Below are 20920 nucleotides of genomic sequence, written 5' to 3'. Positions count from 1 at the left end.
TTTAACTGTAATGCAGTTGATTGGTGAATATGAAATTAACATTTGCTGGTTGGGGTTTACATACAAGCGTTATACTCTGATTTGTACCTCAATATAGTGTGACATACACATATAAACAATAGTCTAAACGTAGACTAATTTTGCTGGGGGGCAATGAAGAGATTCAGGATTATTCCCCCATGGCCTTTTCTCCCACACATTTCCATGGCAATTCTATTGTTTTGCTCGAGTTCAATAGACTTCTTTACCACATCTACAGTTGAAGTCGTAAGTTTACATACACTTAGGTTGAAGTCATGAACTCATTTTTCAACCAATCCACATTTCTTCTTCACAAACTATAGTTTTGGCAAGTCGGTTAGGACATCTACTTTGTGCATGACACAAGTCATTTTTCGAACATTTGTTTACAGCTTATTTCACTATCACAATTCCAGTTGACTGTGCCTTTAAACAGGTTGGAAAATTCCAGAAAATTGTCATGGCTTTAGAAGCTTCTGATAGGCTAATTGACATTATTCGAGTCAATTGGAGGTGTACCTGTGGATGTATTTCAAGGCCTACCTTCAAACTCAGTGCCTCTGCTTGACATCATGAGAAAATCAAAAGAAATCAGCCAAAAATTGTACACCTCCACAAGTCTGGTTCATCCATAGGAGCAATTTCCAAACGCCTCAAGGTACCGCGTTCATCTGTACAAACAATAGTAAGCAAGTATAAACACCATGGGACAATGCAGCCGTCATACGGCTCAGGAAGGAGGCGCGTTCTGTCTCCTAGAGAGAAATGTACTTTGGTGCGAAAAGTGCAAATCAATCCCAGAACAACAGCAAAGGACCTTGTGAAGATGCTGGAGGAAACAGGTACAAAAGTATCTATATCCACAGTAAAACGAGCCCTATATCGACATAACCTGAAAGGCCACTCAGCAAGGAAGAAGCTACTGCTCCATGGTTTGCAACTGCACATGGGGACAAAGATCGTACTTTTTGGAGAAATGTCCAATGGTCTGACACAAAAATAGAACCGTTTGGCCATAATGACCATCGTTGTGTTTGGAGGAAAAACCGTGAAGCACGGGGGTGGCAACATCATGTTGTGGGGGTGCTTTCTGCAGGAGGGACTGGTGCACTTCACAAAATAGATGGCATCATGAGGAAAGGAAATGATGTGGATATATTGAGGCAACATCTCAAGACATCAGTCAGGAAGCTAAAGCTTGGTCGCAAATGGACAATGACCCCAAGCATACTTGTAAAATGGCTTAAGGACAACAAAGTGAAGGTATTGGAGTGGCCATCACGAAGCCCTGACCTCAATCCTATAGAACATTTGTGGGCAGAACTGAAAAAGCGTGTGCGAGCAAGGAGGCCTACAAACCTGACTCAGTTACACCAGCTCTGTCAGGAGGAATTGGCCGAATTTCACCCAACTTATTGTGGGAAGCTTGTGGAAGGCTACCCAAAACGTTTGACCCAAGTTAAACAACTTAAAGGCAATAATACCAAATACTAATTGAGTGTATGTAAACTTCTGACCCACTGGGAATGTGATGAAAGAAATAAAAGCTGAAAAATCATTCTACTATTTTTCTGACATTTCACATTTTTTAAATAAAGTAGTGATCCTAACTTACCTAAGACAGGGAATTTAAATGTCAGGAATTGTGAACAACTGAGTTTAAATGTTTTTGGCTAAGGGTTATGTAAACTTCTGACTTCAACTGTATGTTCCAAACAGGTTTATGGTGATCAGACTAAATCAACTGTTTTATGAAAGAGATGGATATGACTTCACTAGATGTTTTCTATTGATCCTTTATTTAGGGATCTGGAACCGGTGTCGAATAGGAGGCAAATAAAATACGACACATGTTTTGTTTTCTGGTGTTTTTCCACATAGGCCCTAAATGAACAAAGCTTTCCCCACATCTAAGGTTTCTCTCCAGTGTGTGTTTGCTGGAGTGAATTTAGGTTCCCTGATTGACTGAAGAGCTTGCCACACTGATCACAAGTATAAGGTTTCTCTCCAGTGTGTGTTCGCTGGTGTGTATTCAGGTGTACTGCTTGACTGAATTTCTTGCCACAATGATCACAGCTGTAAGGCTTCTCTCCAGTGTGTGTTCGCTGGTGTAGAGTCAGGGAGTAAGCTACAGCAAAGCTCTTCCCACACTGACCACAGCAAAAAGGTTTCTTTGCTGTGTGTATGCGCTGGTGTATAGTTAGTGTTTCTGAAGAAGCAAAGCTCTTTCCACACTGATAACAACTATAAGGCTTATCTCTGGTGTGTGTTCGCTGGTGTGTAGTCAGATTGGAAGCAACAGCAAAGCTCTTCCCACATAGACAGACATAAGGTTTCTCTCCAGTGTGTGTTCGCTGGTGTCTAGTCAGGGAGGAAGTTAGAGAAAAGCTCTTCCCACACTGATCACAGCAAAAAGTCTTCACTCCAGTGTGTGTTAGTTGGTGTGTTGTCAGGTGGCCAGACTGATTGAAGCTCTTCCCACACTGACCACAGCTATAAGGCTTCACTCCTGTGTGTGTTAGCTGGTGTATGTTTAGGGCTCCCAAATAAGCAAATCTTTTCCCACAATCAAGGCAGGGGTAAGGCCTCTCCCCTGAATGAATTCTCAGATGATATTTTAAGGTTTGAGAAGCAGTGAAACTCTTCCCACACTGAGAGCAGCAGTACGGTTTCTTTCCGGTGTGAATCCGCTGATGAATAATGAAGCCACTCCGGCTTGTGAAATTCTTCCCACAGTCAGAGCAGCAGTGGTGAGGTTTCTTCCCTCTACAACTCTGCTGGTGTTTCTTGAGGTGTTCTGATCTGGAGAGGTTCTTCTCTGTCACGTCAGTAACATGTTGAGGCTCCCCAGATGATAAGCTCCTCCCACTGAGAGAACAACGGTTAGGGGTGTCACCTGTGAAACAAAGACACTGAATAATAGGTTTTGGAAATATGTGTGAATAAATACTATACATTTTTTTAAAGCTTTTGTTATTTAGCAGACACTCTTATCCAGAGAAAATTACAGGAGCAATTGGGGTTAAGTACCTTGCTCAAGGGCACATGGACAGATTTTTCACCTAGTCGGCTTAGAGATTCTAACCAGCAACCTTACGATTAGTGGCCCAACATACTTAACCACTAACCTACCTGCCGCCCTGATCATCAATATACACTCAGTGGAGTGGCCAGTTTATTAAGTACACCCCCCTCCGTTCACGAAACTGGATTGACAATTTACTGGCTACTGAGTGTATACTGCTTATCAATCAATTAACAGAGGTTTCAGAATCAGATTGTAGTCTCATCCACACACCCCATTGTTCTTACTTGATGAAATCAAATCTCCATCTCCCTCTTCGTGTCCTTCTCTCACAGTTCCACTCTGCCCTGGTGTTTTCCTGCAGTCGACCAGCCATACAGACACCCTCTTCAGATCCAGCCGTAAGGCGCTACCGGGAGAGTTGCAACCAGGGGACTCCGGCAGGTTGGTGGGGGACGAGCTAGCTCTGTCCTGGTGACCACAGGAAGTATTGTACATAGAATATCATTAGACCAAACATTTGATTACTTTATTCTACGTCTCTGATTGGTGCTTCCTTATAATACCTCCTTTCTCCTGAAGTGTGTCATCGTTCACTACTTTACACTTCGGCAAATTTTTCAAATGTTAGTAGTAGATTTTTTACAAATGTAAAAACGTATAACACTACAAATTTTTCTAAATGGAAGTGATACTTGTAATGCCCCGTCTTATGTTCAAAACCTTTGATTGAGTATTCATTTGAGTTGAACACATCTTTCACCCCTGAGCCAATCTCGGTTAACCCAGAACTAATGTCTCATGTAATTGGTCAGCCGCTCGGTTAAGTTCTGAGTTCATACGTGATAGGATGAGAGCTTAACAGGTGCTAGAATGAAGAGCTCCACCCTCTCAAGATACGGGCCGAATGTCCCCTCCCCTTTCCAAAATGTCGGCGTATGCCAACACCTGCGAAACCGTGATTTGTCATAACTAGAGAACCAAAACACCTGAACTGCTGCTCATTATGATGTAGTATTTAGAGCCAAATCCATCAATTATTTGGTTTTACCTTCCACCCTGAATTAAATGAATGTCAATTTATACAGTTATCCCCATATACAATAGAGCCACATCTTTCTGGTGCCTTTAACAGTTTGTTTCTAGCCTAAAGCATTGCAGAGTTATGCATCCTATACTTTTATATAATCAGGGTTTGGGGGGCATTAGCCCCTCACCCACCCCAAGCACCACACCACTGGAATGAACGTTGACAAATATCCAACACATGGGCTAGTCCACCATCCAGATCAGAGCTGTAAATACAATCAAGCCTGTCTAATGTCAGAGTTGTTAGTTGGGCACTGTTGACCAGCACAGATTTTGATAATGTCAAGACAGGAGAAGTAGCATACTAGAATCTATTCTGGATGTTCCAAACTGGTGAGTTTTTCCTGATGCTAGCAAGCATGTATTTGCACACTGCAGCAGAGAAATTGCTATTTACATGTGTATTTGCCCTCCCTTTGGCATATCAGATCACGACTCCAATCTGCTCCTCTCTGCCCATCCACATCGACAGGGCTGGTCAAGTTCCTTTGTGTACACAACACTGACAATCTGAAATGGTCCATCCACACAGACCGTGTGGTGAAGAAGGCTGAACAGCGCCTCTTCAACCTCAGGAGGCTGAAGAAATTCAGCTTGGCCCCTCAGACCCACAAACTTTTACAGATGCACCATTGAGAGCATCCTGTCGGGCTGAATCACCGCCTGGTACGGTAACTGCACCATTCACAACTTCAGGGCTCTCCAGAGGGTGGTGAGGTCTGCCCAACGCATCACCGGCGGCACAATGCCTGCCCTCCAAGACACTTACAGCACCCAATGTCACAGGAAGGCCAAAAAGATCATTAAGGTCCTCAACCCCCTGTGCCACAGCCTGTTCACCCCGCTATCATCCAGAAGGCGAGGTCAGTACAGGTGCATCAAAGCAGGGACCAAGAGACTGGAAAAACAGCTATCAAGGCCATCAGACTGTTATAAAGCCATCACTAGCCAGTGTCCACCAAGTACCCTGCCCTGAACTTAGTCACTGTCACTAGCTGACCACCACCCAGTACCCTGCCCTGAACTTAGTCACTGTCACTAGCTGACCACCACCCAGTACCCTGCCCTGAACTTAGTCACTGTCACTAGCTAAACACCACCCAGTTGCTCTACCCTGCACCTTAGAGGCTGCTGCCCTATGTACATAGACATGGAACACTGGTCACTTTAATAATGTTTACATAATGTTTTACCCACTTCATATGTATATACTGTATTCTAGTCAAGGCCATGCTATTCAACTAATATATATATATATATATATATATATATACACACACACACACACACTATTCGATCCTACAGATATAGTAAATATTCCATCCACATATATTGTCTATACATCCTGTGATGGAAAATGTTATCGTGTGAAGAGCCGCCTTAAAGGTTCATCTTGTCTAAATGTCAAATAATCCTTGGTTCCTGTCTGTACTTGGTAAAGATATGAAGGGGGGCAACATGACCCCCTCAGGACCATCTGTCAAAACGCCCAGAATATGTTCTATAAGTTAAGACAGGAGGCGGTGCCAGACACGCCGGAACCAACCCTATGAGGATTGCCCCGAGGGAGCTACCTTCAGAACGCTACTTTATACTTCTAAGTTTGACTGACCTCTCCAGCATGCTGATAAAACAATGATTTTTTAAGATTGACTTTGAGTGTCCCTGTGTTGCATTTACACGACTATCCCATCATACACTACATGACCAAAGGTATAGCGACACCTGCTCGTCGAACAACTCTTAACAAAATCACAGGCATTACTATGGAGTTGGTCCCCCTTTTGCTGCTATAACAGCCTCCACTCTGCTGGGAAGGCTTTCCACTAGATGTTGGCGAATTGCTGTTGCGACTTGCTTCAATTCAGCCACGAGCATTAGTGAGGTTGGGCACTGATGTTGGCCGTTTAGGCCTGGGTTCCAATTCATCCCAAAGGTGTTTGATGGGGTTGAGGACAGAGCTCTGTGCGAGCCAGTGAAGTTCTTCCACACCAATCTCGACAAAACATTTCTGTATTGATCTCGCTTTGTGCACGGGGGCATTGTCATGCTGAAACAGGAAAGGGCCTTCCCCAAACTGTTAACACAAAGTTGGAAGAGCAGAATGTCATTGTATGCTATAGCATTAAGAATTCCCTTCACTGGAACTAAGGGGCCTAGCCCGAACCATGAAAAACAGTCCCAGACAATTATTCCTCCTCCACCAAACTTTACAGTTGGCACTATGCATTGGGGCAGGTAGCGTTCTCCAGGTATCCACTAAACCCAGATTTGTTAGTCGGCGGCGAGCCTTACGCCACTCCAGCCGACGCTTCGCATTGCGCATGGTGATCTTAGGCTTGTGTGCGGCTGCTCAGCTATGGAAACCCATTTCATGAAACTCCCGACCAACAGTTATTCTGCTGACGTTGCGTCCAGAGGCAGTTTGGTACCCAGTATGAAATGTTGGAACTGAGGACCAACGATTTTTACGTACCTCTGCGCTTCAGTACTCGGCGGTCCAGTACTCGGCGGTCCCATTCTGTGAGCTTGTGTGGCGTACCCCGTATTCTTATCGGCAGACTCAACAGCATTGGGATCTCATATGACTGCCTCGCCTGGTTCACCAACTACTTCTCAGATAGAGTTCAGTGTGGTCAAATCGGAGGGCCTGTTGTCCAAACCTCTGGCAGTCTCTATGGGAGTACCACAGGGTTCAATTCTCGGGCTGACTCTTTTCTCTGTATACATCAACGGTGTCATTCTTGCTGCGGGTGATTCCCTGATCCACCTCTACGCAGACGACAACATTCTGTATACATTTGGCCCTTCTAAACAAATAACACAAGCACGCTCTAAGGCCACAAGACTGTGTATACCTCCTGCTATGCTCTCAACATGAGGATCTGTACAAACAAAGTAATGGGACTTGCTGAAGCTGCCATCTTGTGCCGTTGTTTTCCACGTACATCTTTTTAAGAACTGACTGTTAACAAACCTCCAAACGAGCTTCAATGCCATACAACACTCCTTCCGTGGCCTCCAACTGCTCTTAAACGCAAGTAAAACTAAATGCATGCTCTCCAACTGTTCGCTGCCCTCACCCGCTCGCCCGACGAGCATCACTACTCTGGACGGTTCTGACTTAGAATATGTGGACAACTACAAATACCTAGGTGTCTGGCTAGACTGTAAACTTTCCTTTCAGACTCATATTAAACATCTCCAATCCAAAATTAAATCTAGAATCGGCTTCCTATTTTGCAACAAAGCCTCCTTCACTCACGCCGCCAAGCATGCCCTCGTAAAACTGACTATCCTACCGATCCTCGACTTCGGCGATGTCATAGCTAGCTAGTGTTTGTGGTAGAAATTACAACATTGTTATTCAAATTACCTTTTTATATTAGAATATTCTTCAATTAGTACTTTCACACTGTCTGTTGGCCTGAGAGGAGCCTCTGGTGCTTAATGCTGGCAGTTTATTTACAATGCCTTTGTGATAAGACCTAAAGACTACATTCTACTGCATGATTAGTGTCTGTGTGAAATGCTGGTCTGTCTGCCAGGGCCAGGCAAACTCAACCTCCAATTTCTCTCCCACATCGCAAATGGACACTGGACTTCATCTGTTGTGGGAAGGATCTATTGTCCAATGTTGTATTATCAATTCTGTATAAACAAGTAGTAAATGACCTAGAGACAGACATTTGGCGCCATGTAAATCTTGCTGTCTGTTACTGTCGGTACCCGTGTATAATTTCACAAATCTGTTACTTATGAGGACTCAGGAGGACTATAAAAAGTAGTAACTTAACCCTGCTTATTTGGGCTTGTAGCTCTACACCATTGGGTGACCGTTAACGCTCCATTACTGCAGTAATTATTAATAGTTTGATGGTTTTGTAGAAATCTAAAAGTCTCTCCTTTGATTAGAATATTTATCACGACACATTGCAAAAGTCCATGGCATGCATTTGTAACAGTATAACTTTAAACCGTGCCCTCGCCCCGACCCGGATGCGAACCAGGGACCCTCTGCACACATCAACAACGGTCACCCACGAAGCATCGTTACCCATCGCTCCACAAAAGCCGCGGCCCTTGCAGAGCAAGGGGAACCACTACTTCAAGGTCTCAAAGCGAGTGACGTCACCGTTTTTAAAGGCTATTAGCGCGCACCACCGCTAACTAGCTAGCCATTTCACATCGGTTACACATTGTAAGGTAGCAGCGTGACCATGTTTTTAACTGATGTAGCTAGCTAACCATGTTTTGTGGAAAAATGTAGGACTGCCGTTTGGACATGAACTAGCTAGTGTCAACTGTTCTTGTCTGTTAGGTAACTTTAGTATTTTTTTTAACAAACCTTCCATAAACAATTACACCTTTCTTTGCTTGTTCGTTAGCTACCTACAGAGGTTAGCTGCTGTACTTTGGACAAGCATGCTAACGTTAGCTAATAGCAGCTGTATTGTTGCCAAGCAACCGAGTTGCTGACCAGGTTAGAAAGAACTCTTGAGATGAAGCTGGAAATAAATTAGTAATAGCAGAAATGCTACAAAAAGGTAGCAACACATCATTGGTTCTTAATGGACGGAAATGTGCACCTGAGGTAGTGCCGGAATAGTGGAGGCAGCCCTGTTTTCTTTGCGACTTGCGGTAACTAAATCAACAGGTATTTAGTAGTTCTAAAATGTCGGAAACATTAACTGGCTTGACCATGCTGTAGGTCAATTAACTTTGTCACATGCAAAACGTATGACTGAACAAAAGGTGTGGTTTACTTTATTCTGCCACTGTCTTCTTGTCAATGCATATTAACTAACAGGTTATATAGAAAACAACGCAATTATCACAACACACATGTTGTAATATGGCTATTTTTTCTGCCTTTGCTTCCGGGTGATTTTACCGCTACTGGAAGGTGTAGCTTTGGCCTCTCCATGGTTTTGACTTAACATGCTCGTTGCGCATTGCCTTTTATCAATGTGTGCGCTTTAGGCTAGTAGGCTACTTTGCTGAAGGACAAAATATCCCAAGTGTTTATTACCACCATTTGTTTTATTTTGTCCAGTTGTTCAAATGAAACGAATGATATGGAAGGTCAAAGTTGGTGATAACTAGGCCTAGACGTGTTATACGCCACAGTAAGCATATTGTTAATAAAAGTAAGCCAAACTTACCTGATCCATTATTGAAGCTATTCTTCCTTCAGCGTTTCTTCAAATAAAAAAAAGTGACAGTAAATCTGTAGCTAGCCTACACTACAGTTACTTTCTTTGTTGCAGCATTCAGATAAAGCACCGCTAGACCAGAGCAATCACACGTCCTTTTCAATATCAACACTTTAGTGGTGACAAATACATGTCTGATTTAGGCTAATCTCACCTAGATTTTACCTGATCTATTAAAGTAAACGTTCAAAGCCCTATTCACCAAGAATCCTGATGTCTGTTATCGTCTAACTCAACCCGAGAGTCTGTTGGAACAACGTCCTCTTCGAGAGTCCAGATAGTTGTAATTCTCTAAAGCCCAGTAAGGGAAGCCTATAAAATAACACTGATTACAGCAGCGCTATCCGTGCGAACCAGTAAAACCCGATGTATGTTCAATGCGACATCTGCAGTGGCCATTTACAGCAATGCAACCTTGGTAGAAGTTAAGACTTCCTGCGATTCAAAGAGCAGAGCTGTTGAAAAGGAAGTAAACGGTCTTCTTCTTTGGTATTATGGCGGTTCGCATACAACTGTTATAAGTGCATGCCGCCACCTACTGATTTGTCTATTTATCAGCTTACTATTTTGTAGTTCTGTAGAATGAATTCATTACACGTTGAAAAAAATGCCCAACCAACTAACCCTACACCCATTAACCTCATTATTCCACTACTTTGGCCCTCTGATCCTACACTAGGCCAGCAGACTGGGAGGACGGGATATTATCTTCAAAACACCTTGTAACTCTGCAGTAAAATATTGTACACCCAAGTACTTCAACAGCTGCCGCCACAACATCTATCCACTGTGATTTACATTCTATTCCTGTGGTACAGTTGACAACCATGGCTATGAACGCAAAAATAAAAACTTTCCTGAAGCATGTTATTCCTATCACTCTCGATTGACCTCAGCCTAATCACAGGTATCCTCTCAGGATCCTTCACCCTGGACCCATCTCACTCTACTACTCTCTTCACTGCCTCAGCATACAACACCTTCTGCACTACTCTGATCCTGGTAACCTCCACCTGTCTTTCTCTCACCGGACATGTCTGATCTCCAGCACCATGTGTACCCCTATAGTTTTTAGTTTACACTTTTTCCATCAATACTACACATTCCTTTCTCTCAGGTTCCCCTGTCACTTCTCACATCTAGGAATCTCCCTGCTACACACTGCTGGAAGGAAGTTTTCAAGGAAAGGAGTTTGTGTTTATACAGGAAGTACCGCCTCCCTTACCGTAAACCAATCATGTCAATGTTGAGCTATATGAGCTATTCAGCTTGTAGTCTTGAAACTCAGAAATGAGTTACCTTTGGCTTGTTCATCCATCCCAATGGGAAAAATGAATGGGGAAAAATGTGGGTTTTAGAATAAACGCCGAAAATAAGGTCAGCACAGGCTAAGGAGATCTTATACGTTTTTGTTCTATGAGATAATAGCAGTCAGTGAGTATGACCTTTATGAATTATAAAGCCTTTGTGATGTGCTTTTTTAAAATTACATAAATACTTCAAAATTCACAAGTGACGTTGGCTGATAGATTGTATAGCATCTAAACCTGTGTTTCCAACGGACCTTATTTTCTGTGTTTATCCAAACACCATTAATTTCCCCATAGGCTTTGTCCAACGAACCATGGCAAAATTAGTGCCTATAAAAAGATGGCATTACTATTTCTCTCTTTAGAGCCCCACATGGCCGAGTCATAATACCCATAAAACCTAGTGGCCAAACAGGGAAATGGTTCCAATTGTTTTCCACCATTCATTTTTCCCATAGGGGATTTCCCATAGGCTTACCCTGGCGAGACATTTTGATTACCGTGTAACTCTCTCGGACAAGGTGACTTTTATCAATATAGTCGGCTCGATTTACTCTCAAATGTCACTAATGCTAATTAGCATTAAAGTAGACATCATGCAACGCTACAAATCCATAAAAGCTCCTGCACATCATCTCCAGCTGACACCTTTGCTAACAGGTATTGTGTCAATTTAAAGAAATGCAGCAAATTGATTCATTACTACATTTAGTTAACATAAGATAATTAATCCCAACATGCTTATGTTTAATGCTAGATCATTGATTGCAAGATATTAGCTCTTGTCCGTTAGTATTTTAATAAATGCTTAATTAACAGTAAACCTAGACACTTGCATCTCATAGTATTCCGAATGGTGACTCAAGGCTCGCTAACTTGGCTAGCCTCTCAAGGATCGGACCCTATTTTTCCCAATTTTCGCCTAAAATGACATATCCAAATCTAACTTCCTGTAGCTCAGGACCTGAAGCAAGGATATGTATTTTTGATACCATTTGAAAGGAAATACTTTGAAGTTTGTGGAAATGTGAAATTAATTTAGGAGAATATTCGTGTTACTTACAACCTCATGCCGATCCTGTAGAGGCTAGATTCATTGATACAATTATGGGCCTATAGCATTCACATAATATTGGGAGTCAGTGAAAATATGCTTTACTCTTCACCTTCTTCTGGCAACGGTCCATACTTGGTCCCTTACTCTTAATAATTTACGTTGATAATCTTCACCTTTTCCAAATGTGTATTTTGGTCCTGTTTCGTCCAACAATACATTACGTTATCAAAGTATGTTTGTCTATTTTATGTTTCTATCTTAAAATATGTTTGTCTTACCGTCTTCTGGTAGCCCATTATGGTGTAGGGGTCCTGTCAGGGGTCCTCCCCGCCCGAGGCCTGGCCACTTGTAGACAAGGTCATTTTTATTACGATTCAGAACAACATTAGTGAAGTAACACATTAAACATTGGTTTAGGTGTTACTACATGATCGGTTGAAGTTATTACATTACTCATTAAAACAGTTGTTACTCAACTGATAAAGTAACTAATTACATGAAATGGAAAAGTTATTACTATAATAATTCAACATTTTATCATATTAACCAATAAGATATTACATTTACCGGTTTTATTACATTATAAATCTAAAAGTTATTACATTAACCGTTGTTACAAGACAGTATACCTAGTTCTTTCCTTGACCTCATGAATATTATTATTCAATGTATTATGGATTAGTTTTAGTATCATTTTAATCCACTATATATCACTTTAATTGTATATTTTTATAATAACTTCCTATTTATAAGATAATGGATTGAATTCATATTCAATTGGATACATTAATATACACATTGTTGAAACATTATTCTACATAATGACATTTTATTATAATAGTATCATGAGTATATTGAAGAATATACAACTATCAACATCCCTCCCACACACACACAGGTTCCCTATAACATTTCCTATGATAACATTTATCCATTTAGATCCCAATGTGTGATATTACATAGACAGGGGAGACCTGATCCTAGATCAGAGCTGCATATTATGCTCCACAGAGGTTACCATGGTGATCAGACTAAGGAAACTGTTTAATAATGGGAGATTGATATGACTGTTCATAGACAGACCTCGGGTTTGTTCGCTGGTGTGAATTCAGGCTCCCTGATTGACTGAAGCTCTTTCCACACTGATCACAGCTATAAGGCTTCTTTCTCTCCAGCGTGTGTTATCTTTTGTCTATTCAGGGTGTAAGCAACAGTGAACCTCTTCCCACACTGATCACAGTTATAAGAGTTCACTCCTGTGTGTGTTAGCTTGGGTATGGTTAGGGCTCCTGCACTAACAAAGCTTTCCCCACAATCAAGGCAGGGGTAAGGCTTCTCCCCTGTATGAATTCTCAGATGAGATTTGAAGGTGTTAGAAGCAGAGAAACTCTTCCCACACTGTGAACATCTAAGGTTTCTCTCCCGTGTGAATCCGCTGGTGAATAATGAAGCCACTCTGTCTACTGAAACTCTTCCCACAGTCAGAGCAGCAGTGGTCATGTTTCTTCCCTGTACGTCCCTGCTGGTGTTTCTTGAGATGTTCTGATCTGGAGAGATTCTTCTTTGTCTCGTCGGCAACATGATGTGGTTGAGGATCCCCAGAAAAGTCCCTCCCACTGAGAGAGCGACGGTTAGGAGTGTCCCCTGTGAAACAAAGACATTGAATAACTAGGTTTTGGAAATATGGGTATATTAACAATTAGGGTTAAGTACCTTGCTCAAAAGGCACAGACAGATTTTTCACCTAGTCTGCTCAGAGAACCAGCAACCTTTCAATGAGTGGCCCAATACTCTTAACCACTAGGCTACCTGCTGCCCTTTTCATCAGTTTTTTAGATACACCCCGCTTAACGAAACTGGATCGATAATTAACTGGCCACTCAGTGTTTTACTGTTTACAAATCAATTAACAGAAGCAGATGTCTCATCCACACAACCCATTGTTCTTACTTGATGAAATCAAATCTCCCTCGTGTCCTTCTCTCACAGTTCCACTCTGCCCTGGTGTTTTCCTGCAGTCTACCAGCCGCACAGACACCCTCTTCAGATCCAGCAGTAAGGTGCTACCAGGAGAGTTGTGACACAGGGGACTCCGGCAGGGTGGAGGGGGACGGGCTAGCTCTGTCCTGGTGACCACAGAAGTATTGTACATAGAATATCATGAGACCAAACATTTGATTACATTTGTCTACATCTCTGCTTGATTGCTGCATCCTTAATACCTGAAGTGTGTAATTGTTCACTACTTTCCACAAATGTCTAGTTTTTTTTCAATCACTTTGGCAAATGTTTTAAATGGAGGTGGTATATTTTTTACAGATGTAAAAACGTATAACAATTCTAAATGTCCCTTGTCTTATGTTCAGAACCTTTAAGCAGTCATTGAAGTTGAACACATCTTTCACCCCTGAGCCAATCTTGGTTAACCCAGAACTAATGTCTCACGTAATTGTTCATTGTACTCCCTGTTCACCCACGACTGCGTGGCCAGGCATGAATCCAACACCATTAAGTTTGCTGATGACACAACCATGGTAGACCTGATCACCGACAACGACGAGACAGCCTATAGGGATGAGGTCAGAGACCTGGCCGGGTGGTGCCAGAATAACAACCCATCTCTCAACGTAACCAAGACTAAGGAGATGATTGTGGACTACAGGAAAAGGAGGACAGAGCACGCCCCCATTCTCATCGACGGGGCTGCAGTGGAGCAGGTTGAGCGCTTCGAGTTCCTTGGTGTCCACATCACCAACAAACTAGAATGGTCCAAAACACACCAAGACAGTCGTGAAGAGGGCACGACAAAGCCTATTCCCCCTGAGGAAACAAAAAATATCAGATCGTCAAAAGGTTCTACAGCTGCAACATCGAGAGCATCCTAACTGGTTGCATCACTGCCTGGTATGGCAAATGCTCGGCCTCCGACCGCAAGGCGCTACAGTGGGTAGTGCGAACGGCCCAGTACATCACTGGGGCTAAGCTGCCTGCAATCCAGGACCTCTACACCAGGCGGTGTCAGAGGAAGGCACTAAAAATGGTTAAAGACCCCAGCCACCCCAGTCAGAGACTGTTCTCTCTGCTACTGCACGGCAAGCGTTACCGGAGCGCCAAGTCTAGGACCAAAAGGCTTCTCAACAGCTTCTACCTCTAAGCCATAAGACTCCTGAACAGGTAATCAAATGGTTACCCGGACTATTTGCATTTTGCAAATACCTCAGGGAGGAACCTCAGGGAGGCTGAAGAAATATGTTTTGGTCCTTGTGGAGCTCACAGATTTTTACAGACGCACCATTGAGAGCATCCTGTCGGGCTGTATCACCGCCTGGTACGGTAACTGCACCTTTAGCAACTTCGGGGCTCTCCAGAGGTTGGTGCGGTCTGCCCAACGCATCACTGCGGGCAAACTACATGCCCTCCAGGACACCTACAGCCAATGTCAGAGGAAGGCCAAAAAGATCATCAAGGTCATCAACCACCCGAGCCACGGCCTGTTCAAGCCATTATTATCCAGAAGGCGAGGTCAGTACAGGTACATCAAAGCTGGGACCGAGAGACTGAAAAACAGCTTCTATCTAAAGGCCATCAGACTTTTAAATAGCCATCACTAGCCGGTGTCCACCAAGTACCCTGCCTTAAACTTAGTCACTGTCACTAGCTGACCACCACCCAGTACCCTGCCCTGAACTTAGTCACTGTCACTAGCTGACCACCACCCAGTTGCGCTACCATGCACCTTAGAGGCTGCTGCCCTATGTACATAGACATGGAACACTGGTCACTTTACACACATGTAAAAGAATGGAATTCTTGAAATGTACACACCTGCACAATCATACACACACATACAGATTTATAAAAAAAATGTACTGAATGAATCTGTAGGTCTTATAGTCAATGAGCCAGGGGGCTCACGTGGGGTGAAAATGTATTTTAAAAGTTTGTTGGAAAATGTGTTCTATCATTGCAGCAATGGTAGCTTTCTGTGTGTTATCAATATTTCTATTCATCCCTCCATCCCATTCAGTTTTCCCATAGTGGTTTTACCCTATGACAATGTCAGCATATACTACATCAGGTTATTACTCATGTTTACCTTTTAATCATATATCATTGGAAATATTAGATTCACAGCTGTCCATCAGACACATCTTCAGAATGTTCAGATTGACAGAAAGGTGATCTTTGAAATCTAGGATGCATATCAGTTTTGTCATTGCTTTAAAAAGAAAATTATACATTTAAACTTGGTTTGACAAGTGGTTCTGAAACGTCATAAAATTACCTTTCAAAAGTGTCCAGGCCTCGGGCGGGGAGAACCCCTGACCGGACCCCCACACCCACCCGCACATGGGCTACCACCTCCACCCCATCATGGGCTACCACTCCTCAGAGAGGTCCTCCTCGGAGGACTGATGTTAACGTCAGAAGACTGTAAGAGTGCAACATATTTACAGATAGAAACATAAAATAGACAAACATACTTTGATAATATAATGTGTTGTCAGTTGGAGGAAACAGGACCAAAATACACATTAGGAAAAGGTTAAGATCATTGAAGTAAATGAAAAAGAGTAACAGATCAAGTATGGACAGATGCATGAAGATGGTGAAGAGTAAAGAATATTTTGACTCTGACTCCAATATTATGTGAATGCTAAAGACCCATAATTGTATCAATGACTCTAGCCAAGGTAGCGAGCCTTGAGACACCACTCTGAATACTATAAGATGCAAGTGTCTAGGTTTACTGTTATGCATTTATTAAACGACTAAGTGACGAGCTAATATATTGCAATCAATGACCTAGCATTAAAGGTAAGAATCTCTGGATTAACTATCTAATGTTAGCTAAATGTAGTAATGAATAAATTGGCCTCATTTCTTTAAATTGACAAATCTGTGACCTGTCATGGGCAAATTTTAAAATTACACAATACATGTTAGTGATGTTGTCAGCTGGAGATGATGTGCAGGAGCTTTTAAGGGATTTGTTTCATTGCATGATGTCTACTTTCATGCTAATTAGCATTAGTGACATTTGAGATTAAAAAGAGCAGACTGACTTTTATATATATATATATATAAAAGTCACCTTGTCCGAGAGAGATTTTCACGGTAATCAAAATGTCTCGCCAGGGTAAGCCTATAGGAAATCCCCTATAGGGAAAAATGAATGGTGGAAAACAATTGGAACCATTTCCCTGTTTGGCTACTAGGTTTTATGGGTATTATGACTCGGCCATGTGGGGCACTAAAGAGAGAACTAGTAATGGCATCTTTTTATAGGCACTAATTTTGCCATGGTTCGTTGGACAAAGCCTACGGGGAAAATGTAACGGTGTTTTTGTATGGTGTTTGGATAAATTACGAAAATAAGGACTGTTGTAAACACACGTTTAGGAGATCTTATTAGTTTTGTTCCAGAATCTTTATCAGCTAATGCCACTTGTGAATTTAAGATTTTATTTAACTAAAGAAGCATATAAATCACAAACGCTACATTATTCATAAAGGTCATATTAACTGAATGTTATTATCTCATAGAACAAAGCGTATAAGATCTCCTCAGCCTGTGCTGACCTTATTTTCAGTGTTTATTCCAAAACTTCAATTTTTTTCCCATTGGGATGGCTGAACGAGCCAAAGGTAACTCATTTGCGAGTTAAGACTACAAGCTGAAGAGCTCATATAGCTCGACATTGACATGATTTGTTTACGTTGGGGAGGTACTTCCTGTATAAACACGAATTCCCTTCCTTGACTACTTCCTTCCAGCATCCTAGATGTGAGAAGTGTGCAGGAGGACCTGAAAGAAAGAAATGTGTAGAAGATGGCTCCAGGGTGAGGGATCCTGAGAGGATACCTGTGATTAGGCCGAGGTCAATAGAGATTGATAGGAATAACATGCTACAGAAAGGTTTTTTTGTTTTGTTTTCATGGCCATGGTTGTCAACTGTACCACAAGAATAGAATGTAAATCACAGTGGATAGATGCGGTGGCAGCTGTTGAGAAGTACTTGGGTGTACAATATTTTACTGCAGAATTACAAGGTGCTTGAACGATAATATCCCGTCCTCCCAGGCTGCTGGCCTGGTGTAGAATCAGATGGCCAAAGTAGTGGAATAATGATGTTTTAATGGGTGTAGGGTTAGTTTGTTTTTAACAAAGTGTAAAGAATTCTTTCTACAGAATAGTAGGCTGATACACAGCCAATTCACTAGGTGGCAGCATGCACCAATAGTCATTGTTTGCGGACCGCCATAACTCTGAAGAAGAAGAAGAAGAGCACTTCCTTCACAGCTCTGCTCGGTGAAGCGGAATAAGTATACATCCACTGACTACTGTGGAGGTTGCATTACTATAAATCCTTCATGGCCACTGCAGACGTCAGATTAAACATACATCAGGTTTTACTGGTTCCCTGTACGTATAGCGCTGCAGTAATTAGTCTGGTATTTTATAAGCTTCCCTTACTGGGCCTCAGACAATTAAAACTATCTGGAATCTCGAGGACGTCGTTCCAACAGACCCTCTGGTTGAGTTAGACGATAACAGACAACAGGATTCTTGGTGGATAGGGTGTTGAACGTTTTCTTGACTCTAATAGAACCAGTAAAATCGTATCCAGGATCTTTCTGAAGTAAGATTCCTTTAGATTAATTTTGATTCGAGTTTTGATTTGATTGCTTTGGCCTAGCTGAGAAATTAACTGTGGTGTAGGCTAGCTACAGATTTATACAGATTTACTGTCACGTTTTTTTATTTGAAGAAACGCTGAAGAAAGTATAGCTTCCACGATGGACCGGGTAAGTTTGGTTGACTTTTATTAACAGTATGCTTACTGTGGTGTATAACATGTCTAGTTATCATCTTCGATCTTCCATATCCTTTCGTTCTATTTGAACAGCTGGACAAAATAAACAATGGTGGTAATAAACACTTGGGATATTTTGTCCTACAGCAAAAAAGTACCCTGCTAAAGCACACACATTGATACAAGGCAATGCGCAACGAGCAGGTAATGGAGAAATAATGCGGCTAAAGCTACATCTTCCAATAGGGGTGCGTGGGTAAAGTCACCGGGAAGCCAAGGCAGAAAAATAGCCATATTACAACCTATGTGTTGTGATAATTGTTTTGTTTGCTCTATAACCTGTTAGTTCATATGCCTTGACACAGCCGAGACAAGGAGGAGGCAGAATAAATTCAACTACACCTTTTGTTCAATCATAAAACCGGAGAGGAACATCTGTCCAGTTGAGTTCACAAAACATGTTGCATGTAACAAACAGTTACACGACCTACAGAATGGTCAAGCAAGTGAATGTTTCTCACATTTCGGAATACTAAACAATTATTGATTTAGAGTTACCGCAAGTCGAACATGAGACAGGCGCTGCCTCCTCTATTCAAGCACCATTACAATTTAAACATCCTCTAATCACCTATGCTTAGTCTACCACAGTGACAACTGAAATATACCAAAAACCAGGGGTGAAACTTTCACTGGGGATGGAGTGAACATGTCCCCCCCACATTCTGAAATTGAATTTTTGTCCCCCTCAGTTTTATTATTGGAATGTGATACAACATGAGGTAGGGGTGTGCTTTAGGACCACGCGGACCCCTCCGAGTGGAGCGGTCAGGTAGGCTATTTGGAGTGTTTAATCATTATGTCCACCCACCTCTAAAACCAAAGATGCGCCTCTGGCAAAAAATGATTTAGTCCGATCAACCTAAGCTTAATATGATGCTAGGCATAGCATCGTCCGGGTTAGGGAGGGTTTGGCTGGTAGGGATATCCTTGTCTCATCGCGCACCAGCGACTCCTGTGGCGGGCCGGGCGCAGTGCGCGCTAACCAAGGTCGCCAGGTGCACGGTGTTTCCTCCGACACATTGGTGCGGTTGGCTTCCGGGTTGGATGCGCGCTGTGTTAAGAAGCAGTGCGGCTTGGTTGGGTTGTGTTTCGGAGAAACTCTCGACCTTCGCCTCTCCCGAGTCCGTACGGGAGTTGCAGCGATGAGACAAGACTGTAACTACTGCCAATTGAATACCACGAAATTGGGGAGAAAAAAAGGGTAAAAAAATAATAATAATAACATGTCCAAGGACAAAAAAAGTAGACTGAGCATTTGAGTCGCTGGATGCAGGGGGTGGGAGAGCAGTGTTGGCAGAGCTCAGTCTACCCTGATGAAGCTCCCGTCTAAAGAGTGGAGCTGCTGCAGGGGATTGGAGTGGCTGCAAATGTCCATTCTGGGTATGCACAGGAGGTCTTGGGGTGGCTGCTTGTCCTGGGGATGGGAGTCGTGAGGGAAACCAAAACTAGCCTGAGAGGGAGGTTGTGGGGGAAATTGAGGAGGGTGGTGTGGAGGGCAGTGTGGCTAGCGACGCTCCAAACTCTCAGCATATGAGGGCTGATGATGTGAATGATGCATGGTGTGAACTGCATCATGTGGTTTCACTACCATCGACAGTGTTTTGCCAGACCCTAGGGTAGTGGTCGGTGCTGTGCTGGGGCGGGCCTGGTCTGGTAGAGCTGTGCTGGGGCGGGCCTGGACTGGTAGCCTGGGAGGGCTGTTGAGCTGTTGAAGAGGGTGGTGTGGAGGGAAGTGTGGCTTGCAATGCTCCAAACACTGCACTGGGCCTGTGACTGAGTACGGCTTGGGCATACCTCTGTGTATCTGCATGCAGTTCCTGGGAGAGAAGTGGTGTGGGGGTCAGTGTTGCTCGCCTGTTCTCCAGTCTCTGTGAGGCACCACAGGATGCAGGTCTAAAGGAGTGTCTGATTTTGTCTCAGGGAGTTGGCGGCTGGTCTGCTGCTCCTGTGGGGTGAGGTGGACTGGCCACCCAGTGCAACATCCTTTAACGTCCTGGCGAAGGTGGAGACTGCCTCTGTACAGGCGTACATTGTCCTAAAGACAGTCCAGGCTGAGGGTGGGACAGTAGGCCAGGTGCACGTTGGGCCAGGTGCACGTTGGATCATAGCACACAGTCCCGAGAGAGGCTGGCATTTACCCTCTGGATGGTGGCAGGGTGGAAATCTCTCCTCTGGAGCAGGGTAGATGTTACTGTCTTTTCAAGGGGGGAAATGGTGGAGGCCATCTATGTCACTCCCCTTAGTGATGTGGTCACCCTCTCCTGTTGGGCATGCAGGTCATTGGTCCACGTGTGAATGATGATATGGCTTGGGGAGCCAAG

The 20920-nt window shown here is 43.1% G+C and overlaps 1 protein-coding gene across 1 annotated transcript in view; it reads right to left on the bottom strand.

Annotated features, from left to right (window-relative positions):
- LOC120043725 (gastrula zinc finger protein XlCGF57.1-like) overlaps positions 1 to 20920 on the bottom strand; it is a 714153-nt gene that overhangs the window by 12578 nt on the left and 680655 nt on the right. The gene's annotated exons all lie outside the window — the stretch shown is intronic.

This window comes from Salvelinus namaycush, chromosome 3, assembly GCF_016432855.1.
Source record: "Salvelinus namaycush isolate Seneca chromosome 3, SaNama_1.0, whole genome shotgun sequence".
In the NCBI taxonomy this organism is placed as follows: domain Eukaryota; kingdom Metazoa; phylum Chordata; class Actinopteri; order Salmoniformes; family Salmonidae; genus Salvelinus; species Salvelinus namaycush.
The sequence above is the reverse complement of the archived record's forward strand: the minus strand, read 5'-3'. Positions and strand labels throughout refer to the sequence as shown.